At 41.0% G+C, this 17,518-nt stretch overlaps 1 protein-coding gene across 1 annotated transcript in view; it reads right to left on the bottom strand.

The window, feature by feature from the left end:
• Positions 1-17,518, bottom strand: part of CDS1 (CDP-diacylglycerol synthase 1) — a 1,285,468-nt gene that overhangs the window by 631,219 nt on the left and 636,731 nt on the right. The gene's annotated exons all lie outside the window — the stretch shown is intronic.

Below are 17,518 nucleotides of genomic sequence, written 5' to 3'. Positions count from 1 at the left end.
AAAAAAATTCACTGGAACAATTAGCAAGTAAAGCTTAGAAGGGAGAAATAAAGTTTTTTTTTTTTTTTTTTTTTCAAACAGATAGGAGAAAATGCAGTAGCAACTTTGTTTTCTAATTAAATAAATGCTCAAGGCTGGTACACTTGAGTGTATTAGCCTGTTAGTTACTTTTAAGCAATACTTTAGCCCGCAGTATTAACATTACTAGTAATGTCAGGGCAGTCAGAAATATCAGTCAATGCAGCTGAATTGTTATTACTGCTATCTGTGTTATTAACAACAGTTTTGGTGATTGTAGGTTGAAAATATTTCCTACCTTGAATGTTGTTGTTAAATTTAAGAGGATATGCTGTCCCATTAGAGTATGCTTGTAAATCTCTAATAAGCTTACTCCGTTTTCTGACTACTATTGATGCTTTGTATCAATCCACTTTAACACTGATACTGCAATACAGTGTTAAAGAAAGAAAAACTAGGAGAAGACGATGTTTTTGTCTAAAATCTCTAGTTCATCTTCCATAACAGAAATATCTTTGGTGTATTGAACTATCAAAGACTTCATAAGGGAAATCCCAGTTGTGTTAAATATGTCCACTAGTTCTTTATATAACAAATCACCTTGCTTAACACAGTTTGGAAACTTGAAAACTCTTAGGCCTTGTGGGACACACCCACACCTAATGTTTTCTTCAAAATACAAAATTTCCAACTGTAAAGAAGCTATCTTACTAGCCAACTGTTCTAGTTTGAATATATTATCTTTACAAAGTTCAAAATCTTGGTCTTTGTTACAAACGTTATTATTTACTTGTGAAGAGATGACACTGTCTTTGACATCTGAAAATGGATTATAACTGTTAGAAAACAAATTGTTGATCAAATCACCTCCATTAGAATCTGAAACTACTGTAAAAGTTCCATTTCTTTCGCTCGAACTAGGCGACTGGCATCCATTGCTGGAAACATTAGTTTCGGGAGCAGGACCAACCCCTTCACGTATAGCACGCCTTCCTATACTCTGTGCTTGGTTGCCGGAATCCCCAGACGAGCCTGATAGTCTGGTAAACCCATCACGAATAGCATCAGTGATGATAGAAACCAATCGATTTGAAACCCCACCTGAATCTCCTGGTGTGGGGTGTATGGTTAAATTAAGGTTACTGTCCTGGGAAGAATCGCCTCCAGTCATGGTGCAACACAAACACAATAGTTAAAACTCACATAAACTAGACCAAAAACAAAATAAAAAAATGACACCACTGGACCACCAGAGTAACATTGTTAAGCGCTTTCACTCATTTTAATGCACATGAGCTTCATCATAAGATCATTAGCGGATATGTTAAGTCAGAAATATGTACATTAATTATTTGATCAATATTATTTATTTTTTTTAAAAAACATTTGAATATAAATAGAAAAAGGTTACTTTAAAGTTTTTAAATGGAAAGTCATGTGATTTGTTATCAAGTGGTATTTAAGCAGTTTGTAATGAATGTAATGTTTGTTCTGATGAAGCTCATGTGCATTAAAGTGAGTGAAAGCGCTTAAGGTTACTCTGGTGGTCCTCTGCTTGGATTTATTGTCTCAGTTCAGTTCTTTCGGTGTCATTTTTTTATTTTGTTTTTGGTCTAGTTTATGTGAGTTTTAACTATTGTGTTTGTGTTGCACCATGACTGGAGGCAATTCTTCCCAATTTAACCATACACTCCACATCAGGAGATTCAGGTGGGGTTTCAAATCAATTGGTTTCTATCATCACTGATGCTATTCATGATGGGTCTACCAGACTATCAGGCTCATCTGGGGATTCCAGCAACAAGCACAGAGTATAGGAAGGCGTGCTATATGTGAAGGGGTTGGTCCTGCTCATAAAACTAATGTTTCCAACAATTGATGCCGGTCGCTTAGTTCGAGTGAAAAAAATGGAACTTTTACAATAGTTTCAGATTCTAATGGAGGTGATTTGATCAACAATTTGTTTTCTAACAGTTATAATCCATTTTCAGATGTCAAAGACAGTGTCGGCTCTTCACAAGTAAGTAATAACAACGTTTGTAACAAAGACCAAGATTTTGAACTTTGTAAAGATAATACATTCAAACTAGAGCGGTTGGCTACTAAGATAGCTTCTTTACAGTTGGAAATTTTGTATTTTGAAGAAAACATTAGGCGTGGGTATGTACCACAAGGCCTAAGAGTTTTCAAGTTTCCAAACTGTGTTAAGCAAGGTGACTTGTTATATAAAGAACTAGTGGACATGTTTAACACAACTGGGATTTCCCTTATGAAGTCTTTGATAGTTCAATACACCAAAGATATTTCTGTTATGAAAGATGAACTAGAGATTTTAGACAAAAACATCAAGTCTTCTCCTAGTTTTTCTTTCTTTAACACTGTATTGCAGTATCAGTGTTAAAGTGGATTGACACAAAGCATCAATAGTAGTCAGAAAATGGAGTAAGCTTACAAGAGATTTACAAGCATACTCTAATGGGACAGCATATCCTCTTAAATTTAACAACAACATTCCAGGTAGGAAATATTTTCAACCTACAATCACCAAAACTGTGGTTAATAACACCAACAGCAGTAATAGCAATTCAGCTGCATTGACTGATAATTCTGACTGCCCTGACATTACTAGGAATGTTAATACTAATGGTCATTCTACCCAAGTATCTAACAATAACAAAGGAAACAGCAGTAATGATTTGGGTCCTTTTTTAGTGGACTCCACAGGGAACAAAAGGACTCCCAAGCAGACACAACAAGCGAACAAGAACAATGTGAAAGGGAGGAACCAGAGAAAGAATTGACTTTTGACACAGAAGTATTGAATCTGACTGGTGATACACTGGACAATGATGTTATTTCTGTTTTGAAAAAAGTTTTTCCTTTGTTCCTACTAATACAGTGAATATTCCTAGATTAATTGTGGATTTTAGATTATACCTCAGGAATTGAATCTAAGCTTTAATTTTGACAAAATTCCTAATGTGCAAAATGTGACAACTGTGTTTAAAAAGAACAGCACTTACAATCCAGCTTTAAATTCTACCATTCAAATGTTTGGTACACTTTGTGAGAAACAGTTTAGAACTATGAAAAGTTATATGTTTGATTCTAATTTGCCTGAAGGGGAAAGAAGGGGTCTGTTTAATTTAACTAACAACAATGAAGTGAGAGTTATGAAAGCAGATAAGGGGGGTTCATTAGTGGTTATGAAGACTACTTCTTATTAACAAGCTATGCTTTCTTTACTTGCTGACGACAATTGTGAGCAGTTAGTAGTGAATACATCCTCGGCTGCTTTAGAAATTTGGATACTATTTTATTCGATTTATTTTGTGATATCAGCATAGACTTTGATACTTACAGGATTTTACAAGTGGAATACTCCAAAATGGCTGTGATGTTTGGTATTCCCAAAGTACATAAAAATCGTACATGTCTCCCTTTTAGGCCTATTGTATCTGCATCGTACTCTAAGATGGAACCCATTTTCAGTTTGGCTTGACAGCATCTTTAATCCACTAGTTCAGAAATATAGGCTTTATTTACGAGATTCTTGGCATTTACTAGAATTGTTAAATGAGCTTAATGTGGCAGACGTTTCTTCTTATTTTTATTTTGCTAGTTTAGATGTTACCTCATTATATACTAGCATAGATCAGGAGGTTGGCCTGGAATATCTGAGAGAATATTTGACAGAGTATACAGCCCTTGAAAATATTATGGTCAACACTGCTTGTATACTTATGGAGTTAGTTCTTACCAATAATTTTTTCAAATTTGGCAAGAGATTTTTTCAACAAATATCTGGGGTAGCTATGGGGTCTAGTGTAGCACTTTCATTTGCCAACATTGTCATGGCCCTTTGGGAATTGAAACATCTTTATGTGGTGCGTTTTGTAGAAAATATTTTATTTTACAGGCGATACATAGATGATTTAATTTTTCTTTGGAAGGGCAGCTATGCCAGTTTTCTACTCTTAATAGTAGGACTACCTTTTTGAATTTTACTATTGGTAGTTTTGGGAACTCCATAGATTTTTTTGATTTACATCTCACCTTTAACATCAACACCCTGAGATTTCAAAGTCAGATATTTAGAAAGAATACCTTTGTCAATCGATATTTACACAGAGAGAGTTTACATCCTGTTCATATGAAAAGTGGGGTTGTCAAAGGTCAGTTCACATGACTCAGTAAACTGACCACTGAACATTCAATTTTTTTAGAAGAGGTAAATAAATTGTTAAGCTTTTTTCAACAAAGCCGTTATGATTTGAACTGGCTTTGCAAGATAGTTCAGGAAGTTAAACAGCTTAGAGTGACTTCTGCACGTCCAATTTTGGACAACAATGTCACTCTAAGGGTTACCTCTCACAGTGTTACAAATAATGGATATACAAATTTTATGTTAGCTTTGCCTATACCTATTTGTAATGAGATGAGTGTAATAAGAAAGATTCTCATGGAACACTGGAAGGTAATAATGGGCAATACAGAATTAGTCAAGATTTTAGGTGAGAAACCATTTTTTGTTACAAAAAGGTCACTAGTATTAAGCAAATTCTAGAATCCAAGAGAAATCAGATCACAAGTTCAGTGATTTGTTCAGTTGGACGTTTTTCATGTGGTAGATGCAGACAGTGTAGATACATGAGTAATGTGTCTAGCTTAGAATTTAAACATTTACAAAGAAAGTTTGTGGCTAGAGCGCGATATGATTGTAGTACGACCAATGTGGTATATTGTGCAACATGTGATACATGCCAAAAATTTTATATTGGGAAAACTGTTAGCGCATTAAACAAAATAATTTATGAGCATAGTTTAACCATAAAGAAAAAAAATGTCAACAATGCTCTTGCTGTTCATGCCACAGAATGTGTTTTGTTTAAGAAGTTTTCTTTTTTTGTTTTGGAAAGGGTCGACACTGACTTATATTCTGGGGACTATAAGACACTTTTGGAGTGTAAGGAAGGTTTGTGGTAAATATTGTTAATAGCTGATGAACCTCCTGGCCTCAATGGGGCAGTCAACATGAAATGTTTTCTGCAGATGGCCAGAATTAAATAATTGTATAAATTCAAGTTTTATTTGTTAATTTATACATATATATATATATATATATATATATTAGATTATATGTTGTTAAGTCAGAAATATGTACATTAATTATTTGATCAATATTATTTATTTATTTTTTTTAATTTGAATATAAATAGAAAGGTTACTTTAAGGTTTTTAAATGGAAAGTCATGTGATTTGATGTCAAGTGGTATTTAGTTTGTAATGAATGTAATGTTTGTTCTGATGAAGCTCATGTGCATTAAAGTGAGTGAAAGTGCTTAACAAAGTTACTCTGGTGGTCCTGTGGTTGGATTTATTGTCTCAGTTCAGTTCTTTCGGTATCATTTATATATATATACATATATATATATATATATATATATATATATATATCGTAACATACAAGGAAAAAGATATAATACAAAGTGGAAAGAGATGATGATAAAGCGGGGGGGTTAAAAAAATAGGGAGACGGTGGGATTTTGTATGCAGATCCTTAAGGAGAATAACAAGAGCAATGCAAAATATTATTTTCATAAAGTAACGGAAAGTATTCTAATAACTTAGCCAACACAAGAATGTAAAAAGAAGATTTTGGTGATAGGGGTGGATGCAATTAGGGTTACAGAAAGGAGGGAGGTGGAATTTACTGGAGAAAACTGGCAAAGGAACAGAGGTATTGGGAGGAAATAACAAAAGAGGGACAGGTAACAGAATCGGAAGAGGCCAAGAAGATGTTTGGCCTGTATGCTAGAGACTGTCTTACTATCAGGGATTGACAGAGTACAGGCAAAGAGAAAGGGATAGGGGAATCCTAAGTGAAATACCTGCTCTTGTAGAGTTTTTAATTGCACCTAGAATAGATGCTGCTGTTAAAAAAGGGATAATTAGTAGAATAGATGCTGCTGTTAAAAAAGGGATAATTAGTAGGGCATATAAAATGTTGCACTGTAACTATAGGAATCAATCACATTAGGTTAGAAAATTTGGGAAGAGACTGGAAAAGCAATTCACAAGGAAGCAATGGGAGGACATATGTATGGCTCCCAGACATGCAACGAAGTCTAGAAGATTTAGGATTTTTGCTGGAAGTGTTTGCATAGGTATTTTTATACCTCAAGCAGACTCCAAAGAATTTTTCCTCAGGTAATGTTGGAGGTATGATTGGGAAGAAAAGGGTAAATGGGAACATATGTTTTGGGAGTGTAATGGGTTGGTAGACCCCTACAGAGTACTCTGTCAGAAATATTGGGTGAGCAAATGGGTGTATTAAGGAAATTATTTTTTGAGCTGGAATACAGGGTCTGAGTTGCCTAGACATAGTAAGGCCTTGTTAAGTTTAATTCTGGTGGCTGCCAAGAAAGTAAATGATAGAAAATGGAAATCAAACGTCTAAACTAGTTGTACTTGAAGTACTGAATATTGTAACAGAGATAAAAGAACTGGAAGTGGAATCTCTAGAAACTGGTACGAGCAAATTATATAGAAAAAATGTAAATTGTAGGAACAACACATGCAGAATCATGTTTTGGAGGAGTGAGATTTAAGAGAAGGCATGAACTGATCAATTTATGTCATGATTAACTGTGGTAATGAACTGTTGATTAATATACAAAATAATAGATGCAATATATAATGTTTGCAACTGGGAATGTGTTAATAGTATTTGTTTTCTTTTATATAAATATATGTTTGGCTATGTCTTAAGTGATGATTCAACAAAGGTGTTAAAAATAATGCTAAAGCTTCTAGGCAACAGAAAGAGGATAGCCGATGTCTGCCCAGTATGCTAAAGCCTTTGGCTACCTTCCATAAAGACTACGTGTCCGCTGAGGCATGAAAGCATTCTGGTATAAATAGGAAGTACCGGTGCCAAATTTCAGAGCTTTCTTGCTTCAGAAAATAGAGGCTACAGCAAAAAAAAAAAAAGTCATTTTCTGATGTGTCAAAAAGTGACAACTTATGTTTTACCAGGAACATTGGAACAAAGGTGAATGGGATCCCAGCCTTGCCAAACAGCAAGGAAAAATGAAAGAGGACAGAAAGAGGGTGTTAGCACTCCAACGGTAACCTATTTGAACAGGTATTGTTATGATACTTTTACCTACAAAACTGTACTACAGTCATTATTAGATCACTAAAGCTGTATGGGGTAATTGCCAAAGCTTAGACTGAAAGTGTGGAGGATCCAGGACACAAGTCTAGAAGATCCTGGAGAAACAAATCTAGCAAATCCTGATTTAGCTCTTTTTCTTACCTTGAAATGAAACACATTTGGTCTGACAATCTGAAATACATTATCTTTCATTTAGAGTTGGAGTTAGCTGACGGCATTTAGGAAATGCAGAAATCTTTCTCCTCTGTTTACAGGCTAGGGAAAGAAAACAGGGAGAAGAATGAAATGATTTAGTCACCTCAGAAACAGTCAGAGCCAGGAATGAAGGATTAGTTCTAAGAGTCACCCTATGTTTATGGAAAACAAAAAGGGCTGAGAAAACATGGAGACTTGCAATTCAGACACGCATCTAGACAAAGTCAGAGCAATAATCAAAACTGTCTTCTAAGTAACGAACTTTAGAAAACAGCTAGATGTAGGTACAAAGGGAGCTAAAGTTAGCTTCTCCAATACAAAATGAATATCCCAGGAAGGATTTACCTGCTTCCTAGATAGTCTAATACTGTCAACCCCCTTTCAAGAACTGCTTGACTTAGAACAAAAGAAGAAAGGTAGGAATCTAATGACAGTCAAGCAGAAATGGCCAAAAGATGTAACTTGATTTAAGTGTGGGACAGGCCAGATTTGAGCAATTCCTGCAGTCACTGCAGAACCACTGGGGCCTGGTCTGCATTACTGCACTAACTAGAAAGAATTTTCCATTTTGTTAAATATAGTTTTACAGTAGCAGGTTTTCTAGTCTGCATCAATACTTAATGCAAACAGTCTGCAAAGAGGTACATAAACAGGATCAAAAATGTATCAGCAAAGCAGTTAGGTATAGATTCAGAATGTTGGGCTCAATGAAAGAAACAGTATCCTGTGTTCCTGTGTGAATTGGTCCACTCTGTAATGAATGTTTTTGTAACTGCTCCTTGTTAGGTGCATGAAAAGGAAGATCCAATATTGTCTGGGCCAAAAGGGAGGTTATCAGCAGTACCTTGGGACAGTCCCTGATGTTTTGTATGACTCTTGATAGTCAGAGGAAGGCAGAAAAATACAGTAACATTCTAATTCACAGGAAAGAAAAAACATCTGTTTTGCAGACCTGTTTGCAAAGAATTTTGGTATAAAACTTCTGTAACTGTTTGTTCTGAATGGAGTCAAGCAGATCTACTTATGGAGTTCCCCAAATGTGGACAATCTTCTGGAAGACTTTTGTGTATAACAGCCACTCATGAGGGACTATCCTGGATCTGCTCAGGAAGTCTGCAACAGTGTTCTGCTCTGACAAGATGTAGGTTGCCTGAAAGGAGAGATTGTGCTGAGTTATCAACTCCCAGGCAATCATGGTTAGTCTGCACAAGGGGTAACACCTTGATGTTAAGTTGTCTATCTCACCTTCATTCTTGCTGGATAGGTTTGGAGCCGAACCTCGGCTCCGACTCGGCCACTCTAAAAGCTCGAGAGCTAGTTCCACCGGCTCGAGGCTCCCCTATATCCCACAATGCTAGGCGGTAACTCCTCAGATCTCGTTTGCCGCTATAGCGATCGAGGTGCTCTTCCAACCGGCTCTTCAGGTTAGTTGCTTTAAAACAAAGTTTAACTAAGATAGACCCCCTTTAAGTTAGTTTTTCTGTATTAATTACTTAATTAGGTAGTTTCTTTACCATTCCCTTGCAAATTCCTCCCCTTTTTTTCCAAGAACTTTCAAGAGTTCTTCCCTTAGGCCTTTAGGTCCCGTCCCTCCCTTCCTAGTAGTTGGAGTGACTGTGTTTTCTGTAGGGAATTATTTAGTTTAATTTAGTTTAATTTCAATTAGTGTAATCTGTGTGTGTGTGAGTGTGAGTGATTACACTACCTTCTTTAGAAATGTCTAAAGAATCGAAGGTCTCAGGCTTTAAGAAGTGTGACTCGTGCTGTCAGAAGATGTCTCTGACAGACGGTCACACTTCTTGTGTATACTGCCTGGGACCTTTGCACCTGCAGGACTCATGTGCTGTTTGCCATGGTTTCAGCCCTAGAGTCCTGCAGGAGCGAAAAAAATAAGCTCATTTTAAGGGGCTTATTGAAGCCTGAGGGTCCCCCGACTCAATCTTCGGGGAAACCCTCCAAGCCTACCAGACCGTCGGCTCCTGTATCTGAGTCGTCTTCGGGGGCTTCGAAACCTGTTCGAACATCGGCTCCGGTTGGAGCCGATGATTCTCGAACACATGTTCCCACTATTCCCTCGGCTCCAGCTGGAGCCGAGGTAGTCATTGCTGAGTCGGCTCCGATAAGGTTATCGGAACCGACTTCCAGAAAGAGGTCCAGGTCACCATCTATCGGCTCCGTTCATTCGGCTCCAGCATCTCCATTGTTGTCTGAACGGAGCCATAGATCTCACTCCTCTAGGTGGTCGAGACTGTCAGATCATGACCTTCAGAGGGTAATGAGTTGACTTCTTAAGTCCGAGGCACTGGCCCAAATGCTTCAGAGCCCGACTCAACAGTCGATGGCTAATCCTGTCACTCAGAATGTTCCTCCTCTGACTCTCTTGAGTTCGGAGCCGGGGCAGCTCGGACCCGAGACTGTGGGTGCGTCGGAACCGATACCTTTGTCTTCGGTGCCGTCGTCTGCTCCGATGTCTTCTTTGGAAGAATCTCGGCGCCAGACTTCCCTCGTCGGCTCCGAGGGGGCGAGTGGCATCGGACCCTTGTCTGACCCCGCTCTCCCTCTCGGTGCTTCGGCGCTGGTGAGTTCGGCTCCGACATCGACCTCGGAGCCATCACTGTCGGTGCCGGGGGAGGTTTTCAGCTTTTCGGAGCGGAGACCTCTGGCTCTGCCTGACAGGGGTGCCTTCGAGGTCATGAGGAGCGTGTTGGAACCTGGTTCAACCCCACAGTCGGCTCCATCTGCCCCTCCCTCCATGGTGCCTGTGGTGATTTCTTCTCACTCCCTCATCCCGGATCGTAGAGAGCCAGCTCCTCAAGTATCCCCAGTGGGGATCTCCTCCTCTTCTGAGGCCTCTCCTGACCCGGTAGGAGAGCCCCCTAGGAAGAGGCAGTGCAAGAGGAAGCACATCGACTCCGCTGAGTCTGTCACCTCTGACACTGATTTAGAGGATTCTGAAGGTTCCCCTCGTTCCCCCTCTGAAGATGTCTCATTTGCAGACATCCTCGAAATCTTAAAACAGAGGGGGAATTGGCCAGCCCTCAACCCTTCAAAGGATGAATCAGTGTATCTTGAGGCATTTGGCTCTCGCCCTTCCACCTCCTGGGTGTCCCCTCCCTTTGACCCCCTCATGGAAGTGGTGGCGAGGAAGGTCTGGACGGCTCCTGACTCAGTGGAACCCACCCCCAGGAGACCATCAAAATTTATCACTGCCCCTAAAGACAAAGAATTCTTGACCAAAGGCGTCTCTGTTGATGCTATGGTGGTGGCTGCAGCCACCAAGAAGGAGCTTGCTGATCCTTCAGTGCCTGTTCATCCTCCTAACAAGGAGTCTAGGACTATGGACAGGTACGGGAAGCAGATGTTCTCGTCAGCGACCTTTTCTATGCGCTCGCTGAATTACCTGTGTCATTTCACTCGTCTCCAGAGGGATTTGCTCAAGCAAGCAAGTGAAATGTTAAAGGATCCAACAGCTGCGGGTTTTCAGGATAGGATGAACTCTCAGCTAGCGACCCTCAACTCAATAGCTAACTTCTCCATGCGCCTTCTTTCATATGCAGCGGATGGGGCGAGTAGAGCGGCAGGTACAGGTGTGGCGTTACGTCGGCACGCCTGGATGCGGCTGTATAACTTTGCAGACCCTTTCAAGGCGTCCTTCACTAACTCCCCTTTTGATGGATCATCCCTCTTTGGTCCTCAAGTGAAGGAAACCCTGACTAGGTGCGAGACTGATAGCAAGACTCTCTCTGCCGTCGGAGTCCATTTTTCTACTCCTTCTAGGCCTTACCCCAAAGGCCAGAAGGGGGGAAAGATGTGGTTCCGCAAACAACCACAAGGAGTTTTGCCTGACGACAGTGTCGGTTCCCGCTAGAGGCAGAGGGGAACAATAATAGACGCCGCCCTAGAGGCAGAGGGACCAGAATCAGGGCAGTCGAGAATCCTTCTCTGACAAGCCCTTTCAGCATCCCTGAGGTGTTGCCCGACTGTCCACCTTTGGAGGCAGTCGGGGGAAGATTATCTCTGTACCCAGAAGCCTGGCTTTCCCTTACTCAAGACAAATGGGTACAGTCTATCATTTCCGAAGGCTACAAAATCCCTTTCTTCGCATTCCAAAGCAGTCCGGAAAATCCCTTCCAGACGTTCCACCCAGTCAAAGGGAGCAAGCAGCATTAGAAATTTCAAAGCTGCTAGCAAAAAGAGCTATTCATCCAGTTACAGCAGACCAACAAGGATCCGGAATCTACTCCAAATTCTTTTTGGTTCCAAAGAAAACAGGGGACTGGAGACCTATTTTGGATCTCAGCAACTTGAACAAGTTTGTCAAGAAAACAAAATTTCGGATGGTCACGCTGCAGTCCATTCTGCCCCTTCTGGGGCGGGACAACTGGATGTGCTCTATAAGATCTCCAGGATGCGTACTATTACATCAGAATGAACCGACGCTCCAGGAGATTTCTCCGCTTCAGGCTGGGAACCAGTCATTTTCAGTTCAGGGCCCTGCCCTTTGGTCTCACTACAGCCCCCCCGAGTGTTTACCAAATGCATGGCAGTGGTCGCCACTCAGCTGAGACAACAAGGATTCCAGGTGTTTCCATATTTAGACGACTGGCTCCTAACAGCCCCCACCAAGCATCTTCTCCTTCTTGCCAGAGACTACACCTTACACACATGTCAAACACTAGGCATTTCAATAAATTACGAAAAGTCTGTCTTGTCGCCTTGTCGTATTATTACCTTCATAAGCGCAAATCTAGACACAGTCAACATGTCAGCCAGACTCACAGAGCAGAGAATAGCAGACATACACAGACAAGTCTCTCTTGTCTTGCAGAGCAACAAAGTCAAAGCCAGACTGATCCTGAAGGTCTTAGGGATAATGGCGGCCATCCCTCTTCTACCATTAGCTCGCTTCCACATGAGAATCTTACAATGGATGCTCTTCACACAATGGTCTTTCCAACGACTTCCAATGTCCCATCCTATTCGGATAACACAATCATGCAAGAATCATCTCTCTTGGTGGATCACATCTCCCCAGCTCTTCCTAGGGAGACCTTTTGTTCCTCCCCCTCCGGTTGCTACATTGACAATGGACGCCTCCCTGATCGGGTGGGGGGTTACCAGGGCAGGACGGTCCAAGGCATGTGGCAACCTTTCGAGTGCCACTTGCACATAAATGTCCTAGAGATGAGAGCAGTGCTTCTAGCGTTGCAAGCCTTACAAGACTCTCTTCCCAAGGGAACTATAGCAATTCAGACAGACAATATGTCTGTAGTGTGGTACATCAACAAACAAGGTGGAACCAGATCTTACCCCCTATGTCGAGAGGCACTCAGACTGTGGCAATGGGCGATTTCTTCTCAGCAGTTTCTGTTAGCAACGCACATTCCCGGGAAGTCCAATGTGATTGCGGACAAATTGAGCAGAGCTATTCTCATGCCTCACGAGTGGTCTCTGAAGAATTCAGTGTTGGAGAAAGTTTTACAAAAGTGGGGCCGGCCTTGCTGCGACCTTTTTGCTACTCCCCAAAACAGCAAGTGCGATGATTTCTTCACCCTCTTTCCCCAACCAGGCCACCCCAACAGAGACGCTCTAGTCCACGATTGGCCCCGGGGACTTCTGTATGCCTTTCCACCCTTCCCACTGATATCTCAACCAATTCAGAAAGCCATCGCTCAGAAAGCTTCCATGATCCTCATTGCCCCTTACTGGCCTTGACAGGTTTGGTTCCCATTTCTTCACCGTTATCTGTTGGAGCAACCCTGGCATCTGGACCCAGTTCCAGACTTCCTGACCCATCAGTCGGGTCAGTTGCACCGCTCCCTCCCTTCTCTGAACCTCACAGCGTGGTTTCTCCAATTCCAACTTTAGCCAGGCTTCCTCTAATATCTCACTCAGTTCGCGATATTTTGATAGCCTCTCATAAATCCTCCACTCGGAAGATTTATAATAGTAAGTGGAAACGTTTTTCCTGTTGGACACAGTCAAAGGATATAGATCCTTTCACTGCTTCTATTCAGTCTGTTTTGGATTTTCTAGCCGAACTTTTCCACTCAGGTTCGTCTCCGTCCACCATCAAGGTTCAATTGGCGGCTATACCTAACTTTCATGTCGGTGTCTCAGAGTCTTCCATTATGTCTCACAAGCTCTGCAAAGCTTTTCTAAAGGGAGTTTTTCTCCTCAAACCGCCTATCAGGGATCCTCCTCCTCAATGGGATCTCAACTTGGTTCTGGCATACTTAATTCTTTCCCCCTTTGAACCCGCGGCTTTATGCTCAATGAGGTTACTATCTTGGAAAACACTCTTTCTGGTAGCTATCACTTCAGCTCGAAGAGTCTCTGAACTCCATGCTCTGTGTAGTCGACCCCCTTATCTATTGTTTCATAAGGATAGGGTATCCTAACGTACTAGCCCATCCTTTTTGCCTAAGGTAGCTTCACCAGCAAATTTGAATCGAACCATTGATCTTCCAGTTTTCTTCCCTAACTATTCGAACAGATCAGAACTGAGATTACACTGCTTGGACGTTCATCGCCAACTTAGGTACTATTTAGACAGGACCAAACAATCCAGGAAATCCGATCAACTGTTTGTGTCCTATGCAGAAGGTAGAATGGGCCTTCCAGTTTCTAAGGTGTCTCTCTCTAGATGGCTTACTTCATTGATTACCCTTGTTTATGAGATCAGACATCAACAGCTGTCATCCAAACCCAGGGCTCATTCGACTAGAGCTTTAGCCACATCTATAGCTTTTCAAGACAGACTGCCTATTGATTCGATTTGTTCTGCAGCTACTTGGGCTTCTCCCCATACCTTCATATCTCATTATAAGTTGGACTTAGCCTCTAGAAGCCGAGCCAACTTTGGTTCCACTGTACTCAAGAGTCTGTTCTGACAGGCCACCCGGGACAAGGTGCTAGGGACGCGGTCCCATCCAGCAAGAATGAAGGCGAGATAGACAACTTAACATTTAGAAGTTATGTACCTACCATAATGTTCAATGTTAGTTGTCTTCTTCTTTCTTGCATCCCACCCTCCTTCCCCCTAGCCTGGACAGACCTAGAGGAGATTGTCTTGTGACCTCTTTATCTTTCTCCCATGCTACCACCTCTATATGTTCCTATGTTAGGTTTAGGACACCTCACACTCAGCCTTATAGAGGTGGGTTACCTTTCTCCATGTTATGGAGTTTTTTCTTGCTTGGCCTAGCTTTCAAACGAGATCTGAGGAGTTACCGCCTAGCATTGTGGGATATAGGGGAGCCTCAAGCCGGTGGAACTAACTCTCGAGCTTTTAGAGTGGCCGAGTCGGAGCCGAGGTTCGGCTCCGAACCCATCCAGCAAGAAAGAAGGTGAGAAGAAGACAACTAACATGGAACGTTATGGTAGGTACATAACTTCTAATTCTCCCCTGTGTATGTAGCATAACACTGTTGTGTCTGTAACTATGAAAAGTAATCCTGGAGTCTGCAGCTAATTCGACTTTTAATGCCTTTAAAAGAGCCATAATTTCTTACAGGTCAATGCTTTTTTTTCCTGATGTAGGCATGCCAAACCCCTGGACTTTGATTTCTTTGGAAATCAGCCTCCAAGTGAAGTCTATAGCATCTGTTGTGTACAGATTGACTTGGAATAGTAAGGGAAAGGGACACAAAGATTTAATTGAATCTGATGTGCCTTGCATAAGAATTTCTTTCTGATGAAGTACAGAACTGGAACAGGAAAGGATAGAGGATGCTGGTGTTGGGCCCATATGGATTTGAGGAACTGCTGAATATTGCTCAGGTGAAGTCTGGCTAGAGGATTCTTGAGTATAGCTAATACCAAGTAACCTAGAATTCTGAGGAACTCTCATACTGTGGAAATGCACTGGTGGTCTTTTCCAGTCACGTATGCTTTCTGCAGTGCCAAGAACATTGGCAGACTTTCTTTTTCTTCTGACATTTTTGTTTACTTGACTTTTGCTGATCTGGTTTGAAAGGTTTCATGAAGTTTCAGGGCTTCAGAGACAGTTTTCATTATATTTAGGGACTGGAAATATAAAAAGTTGTTTTACTTTCTGCATTAACTTGTCCCCTTTCTTCTAAAGGTTTAAAGACCTCAGCTGAGGAATTACCACAGAAGAAGTCCTTTTCTATGGAAGCATTCAAAATCTGGGATTTGACATCCTTTGCATTACAAATCCTGTGGCAGCTGCTCGAACCATAGCACCAACGACATCATGGAAGCACTCGACTGAATGTTTTGTGACCAGTGATACGGAAGAAACCAGGCTCGACAGTGACATCTTGGAGTATGAAACATGCAGGTCAGAAATAGTTTGATGCATTTCTGGAAAAAAAAAACAGAAAGGAGGTACTTAGTCATGTGGGTCTGGCAGCTGAATGTTCTGAAGGCAATGGCTGAAGATGCATATACCTTCTTCCCAAATTCAGTGAATGCCCTGCTGTCATCTTCAATGAGGACAGGAATGGAAGTGGACAAGGGCTTAGAAGTACCATTCTTGTCCAAGAAAATCACAGTAGGTTCACTTAACAGATTCCTGAAAAGATACTTAAGATAATTAGACATCTTGTACAGCCAAACAGGATTCTTACATGCTGATAATCTGGAGAATCACAAGTGAATTAAAGCATCCTCCCACGCCCCAAGTACTTGAGTTACTGCTAGGGGATTCGGGAATCCAGCTTCATAACACATTTTATATGCCTCTGAAATCTCTCTCTATTCCCTCATTTAAACAATTCTTTCATTTTTGAAATAGTGTTAGAAAATGAAATCTCCTGAGCAGGAGTCAGAATAAATATATGCCTCTGACTCATAAGGTACAGGAGAAGATAGTTGTGAGTGACTCATAAGGTACAGGAGAAGATAGTTGTGAGTGACTCATAAGGTACAGGAGAAGATAGTTGTGAGTCGTAATCTAGCCTTTCCTCTTCTGACTCAGAAAGTAGTTCCTTTTCTTCTTAGAATGAGAAGAAATGGGGTAGATGACTGTAGAAGCTAGAAAGCAACAGAGAAACCCTGGACAAAACTGAATTATTCTTGTGACACCTTCAAAATGGTTGGAGTTGAATGTGGGGAAAGATGTTTTCCTTTTTAGAGATTCTTTGCAGGGCATATCAAACCTGATACTTTTGTAGGAGCTGGACATCTGTATCTCCATGAGAAAACCTGCTAGCTTTTCTTGTACCAGTACCTAAAGTATACCGCTGGTTTCTTCAGTCAAAATAAAGAGGGTCTTGCCTTCTCAGCTAACTCCTGAATATCCAGTCTGACTGGAAGTGCTGGACTCCTGAGCATTAGTGGCTTCCTGCAGAGCATCATCAGAGGGGTTAGGAAGATTGGACTGACAGCCTGAGGGCTCCAAGGCTACCATAACAGGTACATCAGTTCCAGACCAGTATAAAAAGGTAGATGGTGGAGTTACTTCAGTACGTCCTTTATAGTTTTTTTCTTTTCTTCTTCTTTCACAGAAGGAGAATCACCAATAAAGATTAGTTGGAAGCCATGAATGCCAGAGCCAACAATTTTAGTCTTCAGTTCTCTAGAAAGGGTCTGAGGCTACCGAATCTACTGAATTTACCACAAATCACTTTAGGGACAAGCGATAACCAAATGTCACAGTACTGTATGGTGTGACATTTATCAAGACAGAAAACGCAGGCCGTATGGGAGTCCTTGAACGGGATCTGCCTACCACACACATTTTCCCTTTCTGATAGACATAACATAACATACAGCTATGTATTTTAGAGAAAAGAGAAAGGATAAAGGAAAGTCCCAAAGAGGGCTGCCCACCGACATGGAAAACGTTTTATAGACAAGACATTTGATTAAACTCTTCGTCGTCAAGAAAGTCCTGAAATTTGGCACCTATACATTCTTTTTGTTACACCAACATACTCCTGAACTTTAATGGATGTATGGTGCATAAGGAAGTAGCCAAGACTTTTAGTATACTAGCCGATGTCAGATACCCATGGTAGGATGCGTACAATACAGTCATACTTCTAACAATGATCTAATGATATACATCTATACAATATTTTTACTTGATATCATAAGCGCTTTCATGCAGACAATCTCTGCACTTCTTCAGACAAAGTTACAGACATGTGATACTCA

The sequence above is a fragment of the Protopterus annectens genome, chromosome 17.part0 (genome assembly GCF_019279795.1).
Source record: "Protopterus annectens isolate FY-2018-M chromosome 17.part0, PAN1.0, whole genome shotgun sequence".
Taxonomy (NCBI): Eukaryota; Metazoa; Chordata; order Ceratodontiformes; family Protopteridae; genus Protopterus; species Protopterus annectens.
This window is presented reverse-complemented; position numbering and strand designations above follow the sequence as displayed.